We start from the raw sequence: 17,733 nt of genomic DNA, 5'->3' as shown, positions 1-17,733 counted from the left end.
CGAGCCTTGTGAAGAAGACTCAAGATCCTGCAAGGTTTTGCCTGCAATGTGACCTCTGAGCGCTGGACCCTGCATTCCTGCAGGGTGCTGTACAGGTCCAAGTCAGTAGACCCTAAACATGAAAGGGTACCCAGTCCTTGAAGGTCTTCAAGTGACAGGAACCCGTTGTGATGAGTAAAGATTGGGCTTTTAGTTTCTAAGCTGCCCTGTGCCTGGACAGGTAAGTGAAACCCCTTTATTTACTATTGTGGGGTGTCCTAGTGATTGTAATAATCAGTCAAGCTAGCTAGAGGCTGGGCACCTGTGTTCGGTGATCATATGGGGGACTTTTTGGGCTAGCTGTGGGTGTTTGCAAGGTGTACCTTTTTGCTTGTCTGGCTGTTTCTTACCTGTATGATGGCGCATAATGGTACGCCATTTCGCCTCTTGGTTCACCATGGCGTGCGTACATTTGCAAAAGCGTTGCTGTGCTCAGCATTTTGTGCCACACATGTGCCATAGCCTTTATCTGGGCACACGAAGATGTGCGTCATATGCGAATACAGCCACGCCCGTTTGCCAGGACCGCGCGCACCAATGCACAGAACATTCTGGCGCACAGCCAGCTTATTTAAGCTGTGTATGCCAAGCATGCGGTGCTTCCAGAAGGCAGCTGTGGGACACAGAGCAGGCTCTAAACCAGGCATTTGCAGTGGTTCATTTCTCCTTACCTGAGTCATGTGAGTCGCCAGTTGTTGCTTGGCAGGCTAAAGGTGCTTAGCAGGATTGTTGCATAGGGTCTTGGTGAGCCCTATTAAAGGGTCTCCCTTCTGAGGAGTTAATACTACAACCATGTACTCTTTTTGTGGCTTGTAAATGTCTTCAAAAAAGAGGAGTGGAACTAACACAACAGGGAAGAGCACTCCTATGTCATCAGTAGTTCCTAATAAACCTAATGGTACCCCTGGTGTTGTATCCCCTGTAAGACCAGAGGCTTCCGCGCAATCTGAGCCACTGCGCCTATCTGGTATTATGCCTACAGTCAATGCTGCTGCTTCACCCTTTTTCACCAAGGATGAACTGTCTTTGGCCCTAGTCAGGTTAGAGCACAGAATTTCTGGCATGATTGCCTAAATTCCGCAGGGTGGCAATAAGCGTTACAGATCCCCCTCCCTGGAGCCTCCTAGTTTGGAGCAGGAATGGGTTGAGGATGGAGAAGAGCTAAAAGCTCAGGATTCTGTGGAGGGCCTGGCAGATGATTCTGCTTCTGAGCAATCTGGACAAGATTTCCAGTTGATATCTGCCTCTCTGTTGCAGAGGCTTTTGATCTGGACTCTTACCAAGATGGTTCGTTCTGCCTTTAAGTTGCCTGTTGCAGAGGTCACTAAGGCTCCCCGGTCCTCTTTGAGGTCCCTGAGGCCTCTTCTTGCTGCACAGACTTTCCCCTTACACCCTCTGTTGGAACAGGCGGTGTATGCTGATTGGGAACATCCTGACAGGATATTTGTTTCTCCTAAGGGCCGGTTCACACAGCGAGGCGTGGCGAGGCGTCTCCGACTTACCTCGCCGTGACCTGCGGGGAGCTCAGCGGCGATTTGCAGAGGACTTCTGTATAGAAGTCAATGCAAGTCGCCCCCGAAGTCGCCCCGAAGTAGTACAGGAACCTTTTTTCTGAGTCGGAGCGACTCGAGTCGCTCCTCTCAGAACGGTTCCATAGTACTGAATGGGGGCGACTTGCGGGAGCGAGGCGAGGCGAGCCGTGTCGCCTCGCCTCGCCTCGCTGTGTGAACCGGCCCTAAGAGGTTTTCCCTTTTATATCCCATGTATGAAAAGTTTAAGAAGTGAAGCATGCCGGCTGTAGATGCAGCAGTCTCTTCCTTAAGCAAGAACTTAACTTGTCCGGTAGATTACGCAAAGGGCTTGAAAGACCCTGTTGATTAGAAATTGGAGTCATTTTTAAAGGCTTCCCTTTATTTGGCCAGTTCAGCTATTCACCCAGCTGTTGCAACAATTGGTATCTGCCAATCTGTAAAGGATCAGGTCAGACGGCCTGACAGACCTAACCAGGAAGATGATCTGGCTAAAAATAAGACAGATATTCCTTGAGCACTGTGCAGTTAGTACAGGCAACTCACATTTGAGTTGGCATAGAAAATCCCAACATGGGGGGCAATGTGATCATCAGGTCGTCAATTCGTTCCTGCGAGGTGGACGCACCATTCCTCTGATTCTTCTCCACTGCGGCCGGCTGTTTACCATCCAGCAGTGTTTATCAAGCAGAGTTGCCTGTATTAAAGCGGAGGTCCACCCTAAAATGGACCTTCCGCTCATCGGATTCCTCCCCCCCTCCGGCGCCACAATTGGCACCTTTCAGGGGGGGGGGGTGCAGTTACCTGGATAATCCAGGTAACTGCACCCACTTCCGGGCTAGCTCTCTGCGGAAAGGGGCGTACATTACGCCCCTTTCCGCAAGTGCCCCGCTGCCTGCTGGGAAACACACAGATCCCAGAGGCAGCGGGGACCGTCCTCATTGCGCAGCGCGGCTCGCGCATGCGCAGTAGGGAACCGGGAAATGAAGCCGAAAGGCTCCATTTCCTGATTCCCATACCGAAGATGGCGGCGGCAGCACTCGAGTGTCGATCTAGAGATCGGCTTCGGGTGCCGACATCGCAAGCGCGCTGGACAGGTAAGTGTCACTATTTTAAAAGTCAGCAGCTGCAGTATTTGTAGCTGCTGACTTTTAAAAAAACAAAACAAAACGTGGAGTCCCGGCGGACTCCCGCTTTAAGTGTTATTAACCACTTAAGCCCCGGACCAATTGTCAGCCTAAGGACCAGAGGTCTTTTTTCAATTTTGCACTGCACTGCTTTAATTGGTAATTGCGCGGTCATGCAATGTTGTGCCCAAACAAAATTTGCGTCCTTTTCTTCCCACAAATAGAGCTTTCTTTTGATGGTATTTGATTGCTTCTGCGATTAATTTTATTTATTTTTTTACGATATAAAAGGAAAAAGACTGAAAATTTTGAAAAAAATAAAGATATTTTCTAAATTTTGTTATAAGAAAAATTGAATAAACTAAATTTTCGTCATACATTTAGGCCAAAATGTATTCAGCCCCATGTCTTTAGTAAAAAAAAATCTCAATAAGCGTATATTTATTGGTTTGCGCAAAAGTTATAGCGTCTACAAACTAGAGTACATTTTCTGGAATTTACACAGCTTTTAATTTATGACTGCCTATCTCATTTCTTGAGGTGCTAAAATGGCAGGGCAGTACAACCCCCCCCCCAAATGACCCCATTTTGGAAAGTAGACACCCCAAGAAAATTGCTGAGTGGCATGTTGAGCCCATTGAATATTTTTTTTTTTGTCCCAAGTGATTGAATGGCACAAAAAAATAAAAGTTTACAAAAAGTTGTCACTAAATGATATATTGCTCACACATGCCATAGTTATATGTGGAATTGCACCCCAAAATATATTTTGCTGCTTCAGAGTACAGGGATACCACATATGTGGGACTTTTTGGGAGTCTAGCCGCGTACGGGACCCCGAAAACCAATCTCTGCCTTCAGGATTTCTAAGGGTGCAAATTTTTGATTTCACTCCTCACTACCTATCAGTTTCGAAGGCCATAAAATGCCAAAATAGCACAAAACCCCCCCAAATGACCCCATTTTGGAAAGTAGACACCCCAAGCTATTTACTGAGAGGCATGTTGAGTCCATTAAATATTTTATATTTTGCCACAAGTTGCGGGAATATTACAAACTTTTTTTTTTTTTGCACAAAGTTGTCACTAAATGATATATTGCTCACACATGCTATGGGCATAAGTGAAATTACACCCCAAAATAAATTCTGCTGCTTCTCCCAAGTACGGGGATACCACATGTGGGGAACTTTTTGGGAGCCTAGCCGCGTACGGGACCCCGAAAACCAAGCACCGCCTTCAGGATTTAAATATAAAACGCTACCAAAAAAAACTGTTAGCGATCGCAGGGATCAGGCCTGACTCTGCGAACGCTGCAGTTATGTGTTTTGCAAGTGACAGTGATCTATTGATACTGCACTTGGGTGGGCTGGGTGGAGGGTTAAAACGCAGGTGCTAGCAGGTATCTGGGCTGATCCCGCTAACAATGCGTTTTTTTGGAACCCTAAACTGCTGGGGACGCTAGTATAGATCTGATCAGATCAGATATTGATCTGTTCAGATACTATACCACTACAGGAGGTGTATGCTTTGTGCGAGGGTGTTGGCGGTACTGGCACTAACCTAGCGCTGCCTGGGGCGACGCAGACCCTGACCCTAAAACCTAATTGATATCACCCGCCGGGTGATCAGGGGGTTCAACCTTTATTGGGTAATAAATGGCGGGTGCCCTGATGCTATAAAAAGCAAACTAACCAGTCACCCGTAACACTTATACGGTGATCACTGGTGAAAGGGTTAACTAGGGGCAATCAGGGGGTTAAAATCTTTATTAGGTAGTATATGGGGGTTCCTGACGCTATATAAAAACTTGACTGGGAACCTAAATAACTAACTGGCTAACCAGCGTCACCAGTGACACTTATACGGTGATCGCTGGTGAAAGGGTTAACTCTAGGGGCAAGCAGGGGGTTTAAATCTTTATTAGGTAGTATATGGGGGTACCTAACGCTATAAAAACCTGGCGGTGAAGATAAAAAATAACTAGCTACCTAGCGGCACCAGTGACACTAATGCAGCGATCAGAAAAACGATTGCTTAGTGACACTGGCAAAAGGGGGTGAAAGGGTTACCTGGGGGCAATCAGGGGGTTAAAACCTTTATTAGGTAGTATATGGGCGTCACGGACGCTATATAAAAACCTGATGGGGAACCTAAATAACTAACTATCCAGCATCACCAGTGACACTTATACGGTGATCGCAGGTGAAAGGGTTAACTCTAGGGGCAATCAGGGGGTTAAAACCTTTATTGGGTAGTATATGGGGGTACCTAACGCTATAAAAACCTGGCGGTGAACCTAAAAAAATAACTAGCTACCTAGCGGCACTAGTGATACTAATGCAGCGATCAGAAAAACGATCGCTTAGTGACACTGGCAAAGGGGGGTGAAAGGGTTAACTCTAGGGGCAATCAAGGGGTTAAACCTTTATTAGGGGGGTAGGGGGCTACCCTGGACCTAACACTAACTGCCCTGATACTTTTTACTGTCACAACTGACACTAAATGCAGTGATCAGTAAATAAATGATCACTGCAATCAGTGACACTGTGACTGGGAGGGGGGGGATCGGGGGGTGATTTGTGTACCTACGTGTCAGTGTAGTGATTGGTGCACTTACTATGAGTTCTCCTCGCAGTCCGGTCAAAAAGACCGCCCCGAGGAGAGTGACATCACTTCCTCCCTGCCTGTGTTTACACTACACAGGCAGGGGAAGCTTCTCATTTGGCAGGAGCGATCGAGAGGGGATGGCCAGAAACCAACGGCCATACCCTCATCCCGGATCGATCCTGAAGCGAAACGGACCACCGCAGCCAGCGGGAGGGGGTCCGATCGGACCCCCCACCCGCTGGAAGGCAAGCACGTACCGGTACGTGCTTGTGCCTGTCGGTGCCATTGTGCCGATGTAGATTTACATGCGACGGTCCTTAAGTGGTTAAACTTGTCATCAATCTGTACCCAGAGGTGCCTCTCTTCTTGTGTCTTTTCAGTATATTGGAGCATGGTTTCTGCTGCCCCCTAATGGCAGCCCTAAATGTTGCACCCTTTCTCACCATCCCATATGGTCCTTGAACTTTTTAAATATATATTTCTAAATATATTACAAGACTATGGACTCTTGTTGTTCTATTTGTGCATAGATTAGTATGCTTAGCTCTAGTTCCCTGCACCTTTACTTGCATATTTTGTGGCTTAAGAACTGGTTAGCCGACCTTCCTTGTAAAAAAAATTGACAGGTTTTTCCTTTCATGGGGAATATTTATTTGGTGATCATTTGGACAAATATGTTCAAAAGATTTCCGGAGGGAAGAGTTCTCTACTTCCTGTGAAGAAAAGCGCCAGGCATCCCTTGTTTAAAAACTCAGGGACTGCTTATTCAGGTGTCTCAGTGCCAAGGCAGTTCAATGGCCAACAGGGTGCTAGAGCCAAGGGCAAGGCCAGGGCCATAAAAAGCCCTTGGTCCAAAACTCTTCTAAACCTAACACCAAGCCCTCCTTTTGAGGAGATGCCCCCACTCTATCGGGTGGGCGGAAGGCTGCTGCAGTTTGCGGACATTTGGAGAACAATGGTTCAGGACGAGTTGGTCACCTCAACTAATATCCCGCGGATACAAGCTGGAGTTGTGGGGGGTTCCCCCTCAGAGGTTTCTAAGATCCAGGGTTTCCTTGGATCCTCCAAAAAGAAACTTATTGTTTCAGGCACTACATAATTTAGTGCATCAATAAGTGATTATACAGGTTCCTGTATCCGAAAGGGAAGCAGAGTTTTACTCAAACCTGTTTACGGTTCAAAAACCAAACGGGACACAAGGCCCATTTTGAATCTAAGATCCCTGAACCAGTATCTACTAATCGAGTCCTTTTGGATGGAGCCTGTGCGTTCTGTAGTAGCCTCACTCCAGATGGGTGACTTTCTAGCCTTCATCGATATAAAAGATGTGTATTTACACGTACCTATCTTTCAGCCTCATCAGAGGTTCCTGCGATTTGTAGTAGAGGAACGTCATTTTCAATTTGTGGCTCTACTCTTCGGCCTTGCCACAGCTCCCCGGTTGTTCACAACGGTCCTAGCATCAGTACTGGGTCTCTTAAGGGCCCAAGGGATCTTGGTGCTCGGTTATCTGGGTGACCCCCTCTGGGTGATCACTCACTACAAGCTCTGGAACAGATCATAACAAGCACAGTGCGGTATTTGGAAAGCTTTGGCTGGATCATTAATACCAAAAAGTCAGCCTTGAGACCGGCTCAAAATCTGAAGTACTTAGGTCTGATCCTAGATACGGTTCAAGCAAGGGTATTTTTGCCACCCGTAAGGATTTGTGCCCTGAAGGATCAGGTGCGTCAGATAAGGGGCATCAGACAACCCTCCATTCGGCTCTGTATGAGTCTTCTAGGAAGGATGGTGTCTTCCTTGGCAGTGCCATATGCCCAGTTCCATTCCAGACCTATACACCAAGACATCTTGTTGGCTTGGAACAGAAGAGGACAAGCCTTGGATTATCCAATGTTCTTATCTCCTTGGGCACGCTTAAGCCTAAACTGGTGGTTGCAGGATCAGAACCTGTGAAAGGCAAGATCCTTCCTTATGGTAACTTGGAGAGTACTGACCACAGATGCCAGTATCTCAGGCTGGGGAATGACCCTAGAGGGGCTCACAGCTCAAGGGAAATGGTCAAGGACAGACCAGGACCTTCCTGATGGCCATCACCTTGGCTAGAAGGGTGTCAGAGTTGGTGGCCCTTTAGTGCAGGGAACCATACTTGATTCTTCACCATAACAGGGTGTGTTATGACCTGTTCCATCCTTTTTGCTAAAAGTGGTGTAGGCCTTTCATTTAAATCAGGACATTATTTTGCCTTTTTTCTCCAAGCCTCGTTTGGCGGAAGAGAGACGACCGCATTCCTTGGACGTTGTCCGGGCAGTCAAGGTTCATTTGTCTAGATCTGGGGAGATCCGAGGATTGGACTCCTTTTTTGTTTTTACCAAAATGACCCAAGAAGGGGCAGGCAGCTTCCAAAGCTTCCATTGCCAATTGGGTCTGTCAATTGGTCATTCAGGCCTATGGTCTGAAATGTAAAGCTCCTCTCTTTAGGGTGAGAGCTCATTCTACCATGGGTGTTGGAACCTCCTGGGCTTTTTGTCATCAGGCATCTGTGACTCATATTTGTAGGGCTGCTACCTGGTCTTCAGTGCATACGTTCACATAATATTATTAAGTGGATGTTCGAGCAACCGAGGATTCAACTTTCGGCCGCAATGTACTGCGGGCTGCCGTATAAATTCTGATGGCTATTGTTTGTTTGTCAGGGTGTCTACCTCCCCTCAAGGCTATTGCTCTGGGACGTTCCAGTAGATAATGAACATTAGCCTAACTTCTGTGTCCCATGATGTACTCAAAGCAGTGGCGGCTGGTGAAGTTTTAGGATGGGGGGGCGCCAGACCCTGTCCTTCCTTTTTGGCCCCTCCCACTTGGTGAAAATGGACGTGGTTTTTAGCGAAATAGTGGGCGTATCTTTAAGGTGGTGTGGTTAGCATCTGAGATGAACGAGGGATGGAGGGAGAGGAATGAAGGGACAGCAGGCCCAGATCCTACACAACAATAGAAATGTGTATTCTAGAAAGTTTAACAATCGGCAGATAAAGATACTTCAAACACTTGGTGTTAGCACTTCAATCATCCTGGCATCATGGTTGTTGTGGTGTCAGGATGATTGAAGCACATTATTTCTATTATTACATTGTAATATAAAATTAAATCATTCAACTCACCATAATGCAGAATCAGTGGGAGCCCTGAGCGTGTCACTAGCCACGTTGCCTACAACCAGATGCCATCAGGCATCCCCAGCAGTCCGTCCTTACAACAGATGCCCCCAGCGGAGTCCCTCCTTACATGCAGCCTCTGTCCTCCCTCCAAATGCAGCCTCTGCCCCCCCAATGCAGCCTGCCTGTGCCCCATTAAATGCAGCCTGTGTTCCCCCCCCAAAATGCAGCCTGCCTGTGTCCCATTAAATGCAGCCTGTGTTCCCCCCAAAATGCAGCCTGCCTTTGTCCCATTAAATGCAGCCTGTGCCCCCCCCCCAAATGCAGCCTGCCTATGTCCCATTAAATGCGGCTTGTGTCCCCCACAATGCAGCCTGCCTGTGTCCCATTAAATGCAGCCTGTTTCCCCCCCAGAAATGCAGCCTGTGTTCCCCCCCCAATGCAGCCTGCCTGTGTCCCATCAAATGCAGCCTGTGCCCCCCCCCAATGTAGCCTGCCTGTATCCCATTAAATGCAGCATGTGTCCCCCCCCCCCCCCCCCATGCAGCCTGCCTGTGTCCCATCAAATGCAGCCTGTGCTCCCCCCAATGCAGCCTGCCTGTGTCCCATTAAATGCAGCCTGTGCCCCCCCAAATGCAGCCTTCTTGTGTCCCATTAGATTGCAGCCTGGCCCCCCCCCAGTGCAGCCTGTGCCCCCCCAAATGCAGCCTGCCTGTGTACCTCCACTGGCTTCCACTCAGCCAAAGAATTAAATTCAAAATACTAACAACTACATACAAAGCCATCCACAACTCTGCCCCCAGCTACATCACTAGCTTAGTCTCTAAATACCACCCTACTCGTCCTCTTCGTTCCTCTCAAGACCTCCTGCTCTCTAGCTCCCTCATCACCTCCTCCCATACTCGCCTCCAGGACTTTTCCAAAGCCTCCCCAATCCTATGGAATGCCCTACCCCAATCTGTCCGCTTATCTTCTACTTTATTAGCTTTTAGACGATCCTTGAAAACACTTCTCTTCAGAGAAGCCTACCCCACCCACACCTAACTGTATTTTCATTTTCTCCATCAGCTCAACCCCCCACAGTTAATACCTTTTGTTCCAACTTGACCCTCCCTTCTAGATTGTAAGCTCTAACGAGCAGGGCCCTCTGATCCCTCCTGTATTGATTTGTATTGTAAGTGTACTGTCTGCCCTCATATTGTAAAGCGCTGCGCAAACTGTTGGTGCTATATAAATCCTGAATTATAATAATAATAATAATACTTACCTTGCTGTTGCCTCTCCAGCGGTGTCTCCTTCCACTGGCAGCGCTGATGGAGCGGCCTACTTCCTGGTTCCTCTCCCGGGCGTAATGGGAGAGAGAGACAGAAAGTGACATCTAACTGAGGTCAGATGTCAATCAAATCTGAAGCGCCGAAGTAGCTTCCGCCCGGCCCCTGTAGTATATGTTACTATGGCCGGGCGGATGATACTCGGCGCTTCAGAAAACTCCACAAGGTGGGCAAAACGCCTGCAAATGCAATCTCGTGATTGCATAGACGTGGCACCTCCCATAAGGGCACTGTGTCCGGCATCGGACTGTGTCCGGCGTCCGAACACAGTGCACTTAAGGAACTTTTTTTGTATTCTTTTTTTTTAAAGGGCAGTAATAAAAAGCATTTTTTATTTATTGTTTGCCTGGAGGGGGGGGGGGGGGGGGTTGCGCGTCCAGGCGCCCCCTATGGATGGGCCGCCATTGACTCAAAGAAAATTATTTTACAGGTATGACAAAAAAAAAAATCCTATCTTTTTAAATTCCCCAACCCCCCTGAGTGCAGTTTACGATGTTAAATGCTTAAAGCCGATCTCCAGGAATGAGACAAAATCCCACTGCAAAGGTTAAATGCTTGTGTAGCCTAAGGGTGCAAGGACAAGCTGTATAACTTGCAAAACAAAACCAGAGGAAATTCCCAGCTCAACTCGCCAATCAGTCTGCTTACAAACTGAATTAACCTGTCTAACAGTATGCGTTAAAAACAGGGGTTTAGTTGGCACACATTTGCAAACACATGCGTAAGCCATCTATCCCCAACTTTTTTGTCACCGGGGACTGGCTGCATGTAAGAAAATTATGCCAAGGCCCAGGGGTGGGTGCATGGGGGGTAAGCGATTTTTCGGGGCAATGGCTGGTATTGGCTCTTCAATCATCACCACTGCACCATGGTTGAAATGGTGTCAGGATTATTGAAGCGCATTATTATATTGTAATATAAAATGAAATAGTTCAACTCGCCATAATGCAGAATCAGAGCCCTGAGTGTGTCGCTTGCCATGTTGCCTGCCACGAGATGAGGAATGTCACTTGCTCACGTATGCCTGCCACCAGATGCGGATTGCCACATTGCCTGCCACCAGATGTGGATTGTCGCCTGCCTCAGATGCAGCTTGTTACTTGCCACCAGATGCAGATTGTCACTTGCCATGTCACCTGCCACCAGATTCGAATTGTCACTTGCCACATTGGCTACCACCAAATGCGGATTGCCATGTCTCCTGCCACCACATGCAGATTGTCGCCTGCCAGCAGGTGCGTATTGTCGCCTGCCACCATATGTGGATTGTCACCTGCCATCGGATGAGGAATGTCGTCTGCCACCAGATGAGGAATATTACCTGCCATGTCACCTGCCATGAGATGAGGCAGGCCTCTGTGCAGTGGTCGTTTCTGAGCAAGGGCAGGAGAGCAGTGATGTGGGGCGGGCAGTGAGAGATGTCACCTTTTTGCTCCCTGCCACAGCTCTGATATTGAAGAGGCCCGAGCTGTGAGGGAGGAAGAACGGTGATGTGGGCGGGCGAAGAGAGATATAATCTCTGCTCACCAGTCCTCGTCTCTCGTCCGCCCGCCTCTCTGATCCACACAGCTCTCTCATGCCGCCTGCGGCCCGGCTGCAGAGCGACCACAGCCTGGTGGTTGAAGACCCCTGGCGTAAGCTGTAGAGCCACTTCATGGCACCCTAGTATTATCTTCAGTCCTTGTAAATTTATGAATTTCCACAGTGGAAGCACATGCATTGTAATGAATAGATAGAGGGCAATTGAGACCAGAGGTAGCCCATCCCTCCTTAAAGGCACAAGGGGCACACTAGACAACCAGCACATAGCACAATGGCAACAAAGATGTCCAGTGTGTCCTCTCATCACAGGTAATCTCCAGGCTCACCTGCCTTCTGTCTTTATATTAGAATGCATGTGCTTCCACTGTGGAGACTCATAAATTTACAAGTGTTAGGACTGCAGATAATACTGGTGTGCTGTGAAGTGGCTCTGCAGCTTACGCATGTGTTTGCAAATGTGTGCTATCTAAACCCCTGTTTTTAACATATACTGTTAGGTTAATTTGGTTGCTTGCAGACTGGTTGGTGAGTTGAGCTGAGAATTTCCTATGGTTTTGTTTTGCATGTGTTGTCCTTCCATGTGCTCCTTGCTGTGAAGGCTAGTTATAGGTGGGGGTGGTGGTCATTTTTTTGCTACTAAGGTGTATTACTTCCCTATTTCCGCGCTCTGGCAGGCTCCCTCAATTGGTGTGACCGGCCCCCATAGTGTACTATCTAAGCTTCGAGCCAAGGTTGCATGCTCGCCTCTTTACAAATAATGCAGGGTTAATAGCCTTGCCCTGTTCCTGATGATGCAGAGGAACCGCACGGAGCTTGAGGACAGCGCTGGAAAACACGTCATCCCTGCACCCCTAGATTCAATGAACATTTATCCCTTACAATGCGGGTTGCTCACTTCAAGGGTAGACTTTTCTAATTCAAAGAGTTCAGCTTTAATTTTCTTTATCATACATCACAGGACACAGAGCCACAGTAATAACTGTGTGGGTTATATGGCACCTTCAGGTGGTGGACACTCGCACACCCTAGACAAGACATTTCCCATATAACCCCTCCCCTTACCGGGAGTACCTCAGTTTTTTCGCCAGTTTCTTAGGTGTTGGTTACAAGTAAGATGTTCTGTGCTGAGCTCCGCTGGTATATGCCTTACTGGGGAAAGCCATGCAACCGGATCCATTCAAAGTGTCTTTTCCAGGCCGATTTGAATGGTACCTGGGCCTCGTATCCAAATAAACAAGGTTTTGCCTGTAATGCTTCTCTTTTTAGAGAGCTGGATTCCAGGATCCAGTATTTGTTTTTTTTCAGCCATATTCCTGGCGGGGTGCTGATAGAAAAAGGGGGCCCCAGTCCCGGAAGGTTTTATAAATGGGGCCCACCGTGAGAGGTGAAGATTTGGTCTGTTGCCACAGAACCCTGCAGCTGGATAATGTTGCTATGCCTATAGTCTCAACCGGGGGCTGTCAAGAGCACGTACCTGTTCCATGCTTGTCAGTCTCGTCTGTGTACAAGCTGCACGCTTCCTTTGGCCCAGGCTCCAGGTAAAGTTGTGGAGAAAGGGGAGGGGGGGGTTTCTCCTTTTAGGAATGTCCCCCCACCTGGATAGCTTTCCTCCAGGCAGAAGGAGCATGGCATCAGACGGCGGTGTGCCGCGCCGATCCCACCGCCTTTACAGCGGTTCCCATGGGCAGCTCTCCTCCTCTCCTCTTCCTCTCCTCCCCCAGCCCTCCTCCATGCGGTGTGATCGGGATAGGAGCCTGCTCGCGCCGGAAAACACTCTATTTTAAAATAGATAAGGGAGGGGGGCGCGATGGGTGGTCGGAGGAAGGGACGGGGGCTTAGTGCCATTGGCACGAATCGGCGTCCACAACGTGGGCTGCATAGCTATAAAATGCACCTTTTCTTTTTTCAGGTGCATACAGCTAGGATGGACACAGAGCAGACGGGTGGCATGTGAGAGAGTAACATAGGCATTCCCAGGGCACATTTACCTTAAGCATCAGGCTGAGCTGAATAGCAGTGGCAGTTGCGGGAGTATTGCTCAGCAGTGGGTGCATTTTTTTTGGTGGTACCTCTGTGTTTGTGCTCGGCACTATGACCAGAGGAGGTTGTTCAAATTCCGCAAAAACCAAGGACGCAAAGAGGTCGCCCTCAGGTCCTAAGGACCCTCCCTCTGCAACATCATCCCATACTAAGGAGGCTGATCAGAGTGAGTAATCAGGGGCTGCAATTGCTTATGACACTTCAGCCCCTGTCTATATAACCAAGCAGGTTTTCTCCTCAGCTATGAGAAGTGTGGTAGTATGGTACCCCACCAGCAGAAGAATGCAGGGTTCTCAACCAGGCAGGTTGAGGGGCTCCAGGAAAGTTCTTTGTTTGTGAGGTAACTGGCTTTTCAGTTTCCTCATTGTTTTCAAGAATCCAGTTTGGGACCTGGAGCCCGGAGATTCCATAGTGTTATGGGTGGGACGGAATCTCCAATCCTGGGACTGGGTTTTGGGAACAGCCAGAAGTCTGGCTGGATTGCACAGGTGGGCTTATAACAGAGCCAAGACCATGATTCTGGGCTCCACCCTCCCGAGGAGTCCAGGCGAGTAAGGGAGAAGTGTGCATGTCTGCACAGGTCGGTCTGTCAGAGCAGACAGAGGGTCGAAGCTTGTGGGCTGAAAAAGAAGCTAGTAAAGAGTGCTGAGGTACTGGGTGTATAGGAACTCTGTTACAGAGCCAAGAGGGCTGCAGCATAAGTCTGAGCAGCAGTGCTGCTAAAGAGAGCCAGGTGGCTTGGTATTTTTGGTTCTACTTACATTATTGCTGTGGAAAGCTGAAACCCCTGTGTGGGCAACTCTTCTGTTATCGGACTTTTCTTTCTTTAATAAAAGTGGGCCTACAAGCCCTTAAAACGGCATATCTGGCGTGGACTCACCTCACTGGTAAGCTCTACCCTTAAGCTAAAATAACCCCCAAATATTACAGTAGCTTAGAGGAAAATTTTGTGGCTTTAATCACGTCTTCACAGAGTGGAAGAAAACGCATTAGGTCCCCTTCTACCACCCAAGATACCCAAACGGAGGTACTGTGAGACTGGGAAGATGAATCCCCCTCAGGGGACCGTGAACAGGCTGATGATTCCTCTTCCAAGGAATCAAGTGGGGAAGGACCTTCTTCAGCTTCACATGCTGAGAAATTGTTGGTGCATTCTCTTACTGAAATGGTCCACGCCACATTTAGGCTACCCTTAACGGAGTCAGTTGAAGAGCCCACTTCTTGTTTGGGTTCACTAAAACCGCCGCAAGCCTTGCGTGCCTTTCCTGTCCATTACTAGAAAATCTTATGTAATCTGAGTGGAATCACCCAGATAAGCACTTTTTTTTCCTCCTAAGAAGTTTTCAACACTTTATCCTATGGAGGAAAAATTCACTAAGATGTGAAGTATACCAGCAATTGACGCTCCTATATCTTCTGTGAATAAAAGTTTGACTTTTGACAATGCGCAAATGCTTAGGGATCTAACCGATAAAAAATTGGAATTCCTGTAAAGAACATTTTCTTCCTGGCAGGTTCAGTGGCTCAACCTGCAGTGGTGGCAATTGGGGTATGTCAATCCTTGAGGAACCACTTGAAACAGGTGCTCAAGGTGTTCCCTGAACAGCAGGCCCAGAAATGAGCTGAGCTGCCAGCAGCTTTTGCTTTGCAATTGACGCATTCAGAGATTCTATTCTTCAAACCTCTTACCTTACGCTTGGGTTGGTACATAGCGTAGAATCTTATGGTTAAAAGGTTGGTCAGCCGAAGTGCCACGCAAAAAGCTCCTGGCTGGTTTTCCTTTTCGCGGTGAAAAGCTGTTGGGGGAGGATTTGGACAAATATATCCAAAAAATGTCAAGTGGGAAAAGTACCCTTTTGCCAATTAAGAAAAAGATTAAATGTCCCTCATTTAAACAGGCTCTTTCTCCAGTGCCAGGGGCATCAGCCTCAGGGCAGTCAGGACGTCCTTTACCGTCAGGTTCAAGAGGTAAACTTCAGGGTGAACCCCAGGGACAAAAGAAGTCCTGGGGGAGGAAGCCCACGAAACAGAATGCTAAAGTGTTTTTATGAAGGGGTGACCCCACTCGTTCGTGTGGGGGGAAGACTTCTGCAGTTCTCAAAGGTCTGGCAGGAAGAATTTTGGGACAGATGGTTGGTCTCCACATTAGCTCTAGGTTACAAAGTATAGTTCCAAGAGTTCCCGTCTCCTCGCTTCCTCAGGTCAAATGTCCCCAAAGATCCAGAGAAAAAGAAGTCTCTCTTTCTAGCGTTAGACTGACTTTTGTCGCACAAGGTCATCATGGTGGTACCTGTGGACGAGCAGGAGTCAGGGTTTTATTCAAACTTTTTCACGGTACCAAAACCAAATGAGGAGGTCAGGCCCATTCTAGATCTCAAAGATCTAAATCGATTCCTGAAGATTTGTTTTTTTCGCATGGAATCGATCCGATCGGTAGTCTCCACCCTACAAGGGGGAGAGTTTCTGGCATCTATCGACATCAAGGATGCATACCTGCATGTACCTTTTTTCCCCGCTCACCAGAAGTATCTGCGTTTCAAAGTAGAAGGACTTAATTTTCAGTTTGTAGTCTTGCCTTTCAATCTAGCTACTGCACCTTGGGTGTTTATAAAACTTCTGGCCCTTCCCCTGGTCAGGTTAAGGACTGAAGGTATAAAAATACTAGCATAACTGGACGACCTGCTCTTAATAGACCGGTTGGTAGTCCGCTTGGACCAAAATGTGGTCACCACATTCAACTACCTGCAATACCTAGGTTGGGTCATCAACCTAGAGAAATCTTCTTTAAAGTCAGTAAGAAGATTAGAGTACTTGGGTCTGGTCATAGATACAGCCCAGAAGAAGGTGTTTACCCCAAGCAAAGATCAGTGCCATAAAGGAGCTGGTCCAAAGGGTCAGGGCAAAGAAGGGTCCTTCCATTTACCTTTGTATGAGGTTGTTGGGGAAGATGGTAGCTTCATTCGAAGCAGTTCCCTATGCTCAGTTTCATTTGAGACTGCTGCAAAACAGTATCCTATCGTCCTGGAACAAGAAGATTCAGGCACTAGATTTTCCAATGTGTTTGTCGCCAAAAGTGTGTCAGAGCCTCAGTTGGTGGAGAATATCTGAGAATCTTCAGAAGGGGAAATCCTTCTTACCAGTTACCTGGAAGGTGGTTACAACAAATGCCAGTCTTTCAGGTTGGGGAGCAGTCCTGGAAGAAGCTTCTGTCAAAGGGAAATGGTCCAGAAATGAAAGGACCTTGCCCATCAACATTCTAGAAATTTGGGTGGCGATTCTAGCCCTAAGGGCCTGGACACTCAGGTTGCTGAATTCTCCTGTCAGGATTCAATCCGATAATGCCACAGAAGTGGCTTATATTAATCTCCAAGGGGCACCAGAAGTCAGGCAGCCCAGGGAGAGGTAAGCCATATCCTAACCTGGGCAGAAAAACATGTGCCGTGCATTTTGGAAATCTTCATTCCAGGGGTAGAGAACTGGCAGGCAGACTACTTAGGTCACCAGCAGTTGTTCCTGAGGGAATGGTCCCTTCACCCCGACATCTTCCTGGCTATATGCCAAAGATGGGGGATCCCAGATGTAGATCTGTTTTCGTCCAGGTTCAACAACAATTTTGACAACTTTGTGTCAAGAACAAGAGATCCACTTGCATGTGGAACAGATGTGTTGGTGACCCCGTGGGATCAGTTCTCTCTAATTTATGCATTCCCTCGTATATTGCTGTTACCTCGACTTCTTCGCAGAATCAAGCGAGAAAGGAAGTCGGTAGTTCTTGTGGCCCCAGCATGGCCCAGAATGTCTTGGTATGCAGAAATAGTAAAGATGGCGGTAGGAGCCCCCTGGACCCTACCACCACGTCCAGACCTGCTGTTCCAGCCTACTTTACAAAAGCTAAATTTAACGGTTTGGTTATTGAAACCCACAGTCTAAGGAATCATGGGCTTTCAGGCTCAGTGATACCTACCTTGATTAATGCAAGGAAGCCAGCTTCCAGAGTAATTTATTCTAGACTGGAAGGCATATGTTTCTTAGTGTGAATCCAGGGGTTGGCATCCTAGGAAGTATGTCATGTGGTAGAATTCTTGTTTTTCTGCAGATGGGGCTAGAAATGAAACTGGCCTTGAGTACTATCAAGGGCCAGGTCTTGGCCTTATTAGTATTGTTTCAGCATCCGCTTGCTTCGCATTCTTTTATCTGAAGCTTTAGACAGGGAGTAAGGCTGCTTAATCCACTGGTTAGAGCACCCCTGAACCCTTGGGACCTAAATTTAGTTCTGTCAGCATTACAGAAACAGCCTTTTGAGCCGATATGACATATTCCTTTGGTCCTTTTGATAAGGAAGCTAGTTTTTCTGGTAGCCATTT

General features: G+C 47.8%; 1 long non-coding RNA gene across 1 annotated transcript in view; it reads right to left on the bottom strand.

Moving 5' to 3' along the window:
- Positions 1–17,733, bottom strand: part of LOC143930129 (uncharacterized) — a 124,286-nt gene that overhangs the window by 41,898 nt on the left and 64,655 nt on the right. The window lies entirely within an intron of this gene.

Source organism: Lithobates pipiens, unplaced genomic scaffold, assembly GCF_037356315.1.
Source record: "Lithobates pipiens isolate NorthernLeopardFrog02 unplaced genomic scaffold, aLitPip1_a1.2 Scaffold_25, whole genome shotgun sequence".
NCBI classification, from domain to species: domain Eukaryota; kingdom Metazoa; phylum Chordata; class Amphibia; order Anura; family Ranidae; genus Lithobates; species Lithobates pipiens.
Note: the sequence above shows the minus strand (reverse complement) of the source record. Positions and strands in the feature narration are given on the sequence as shown.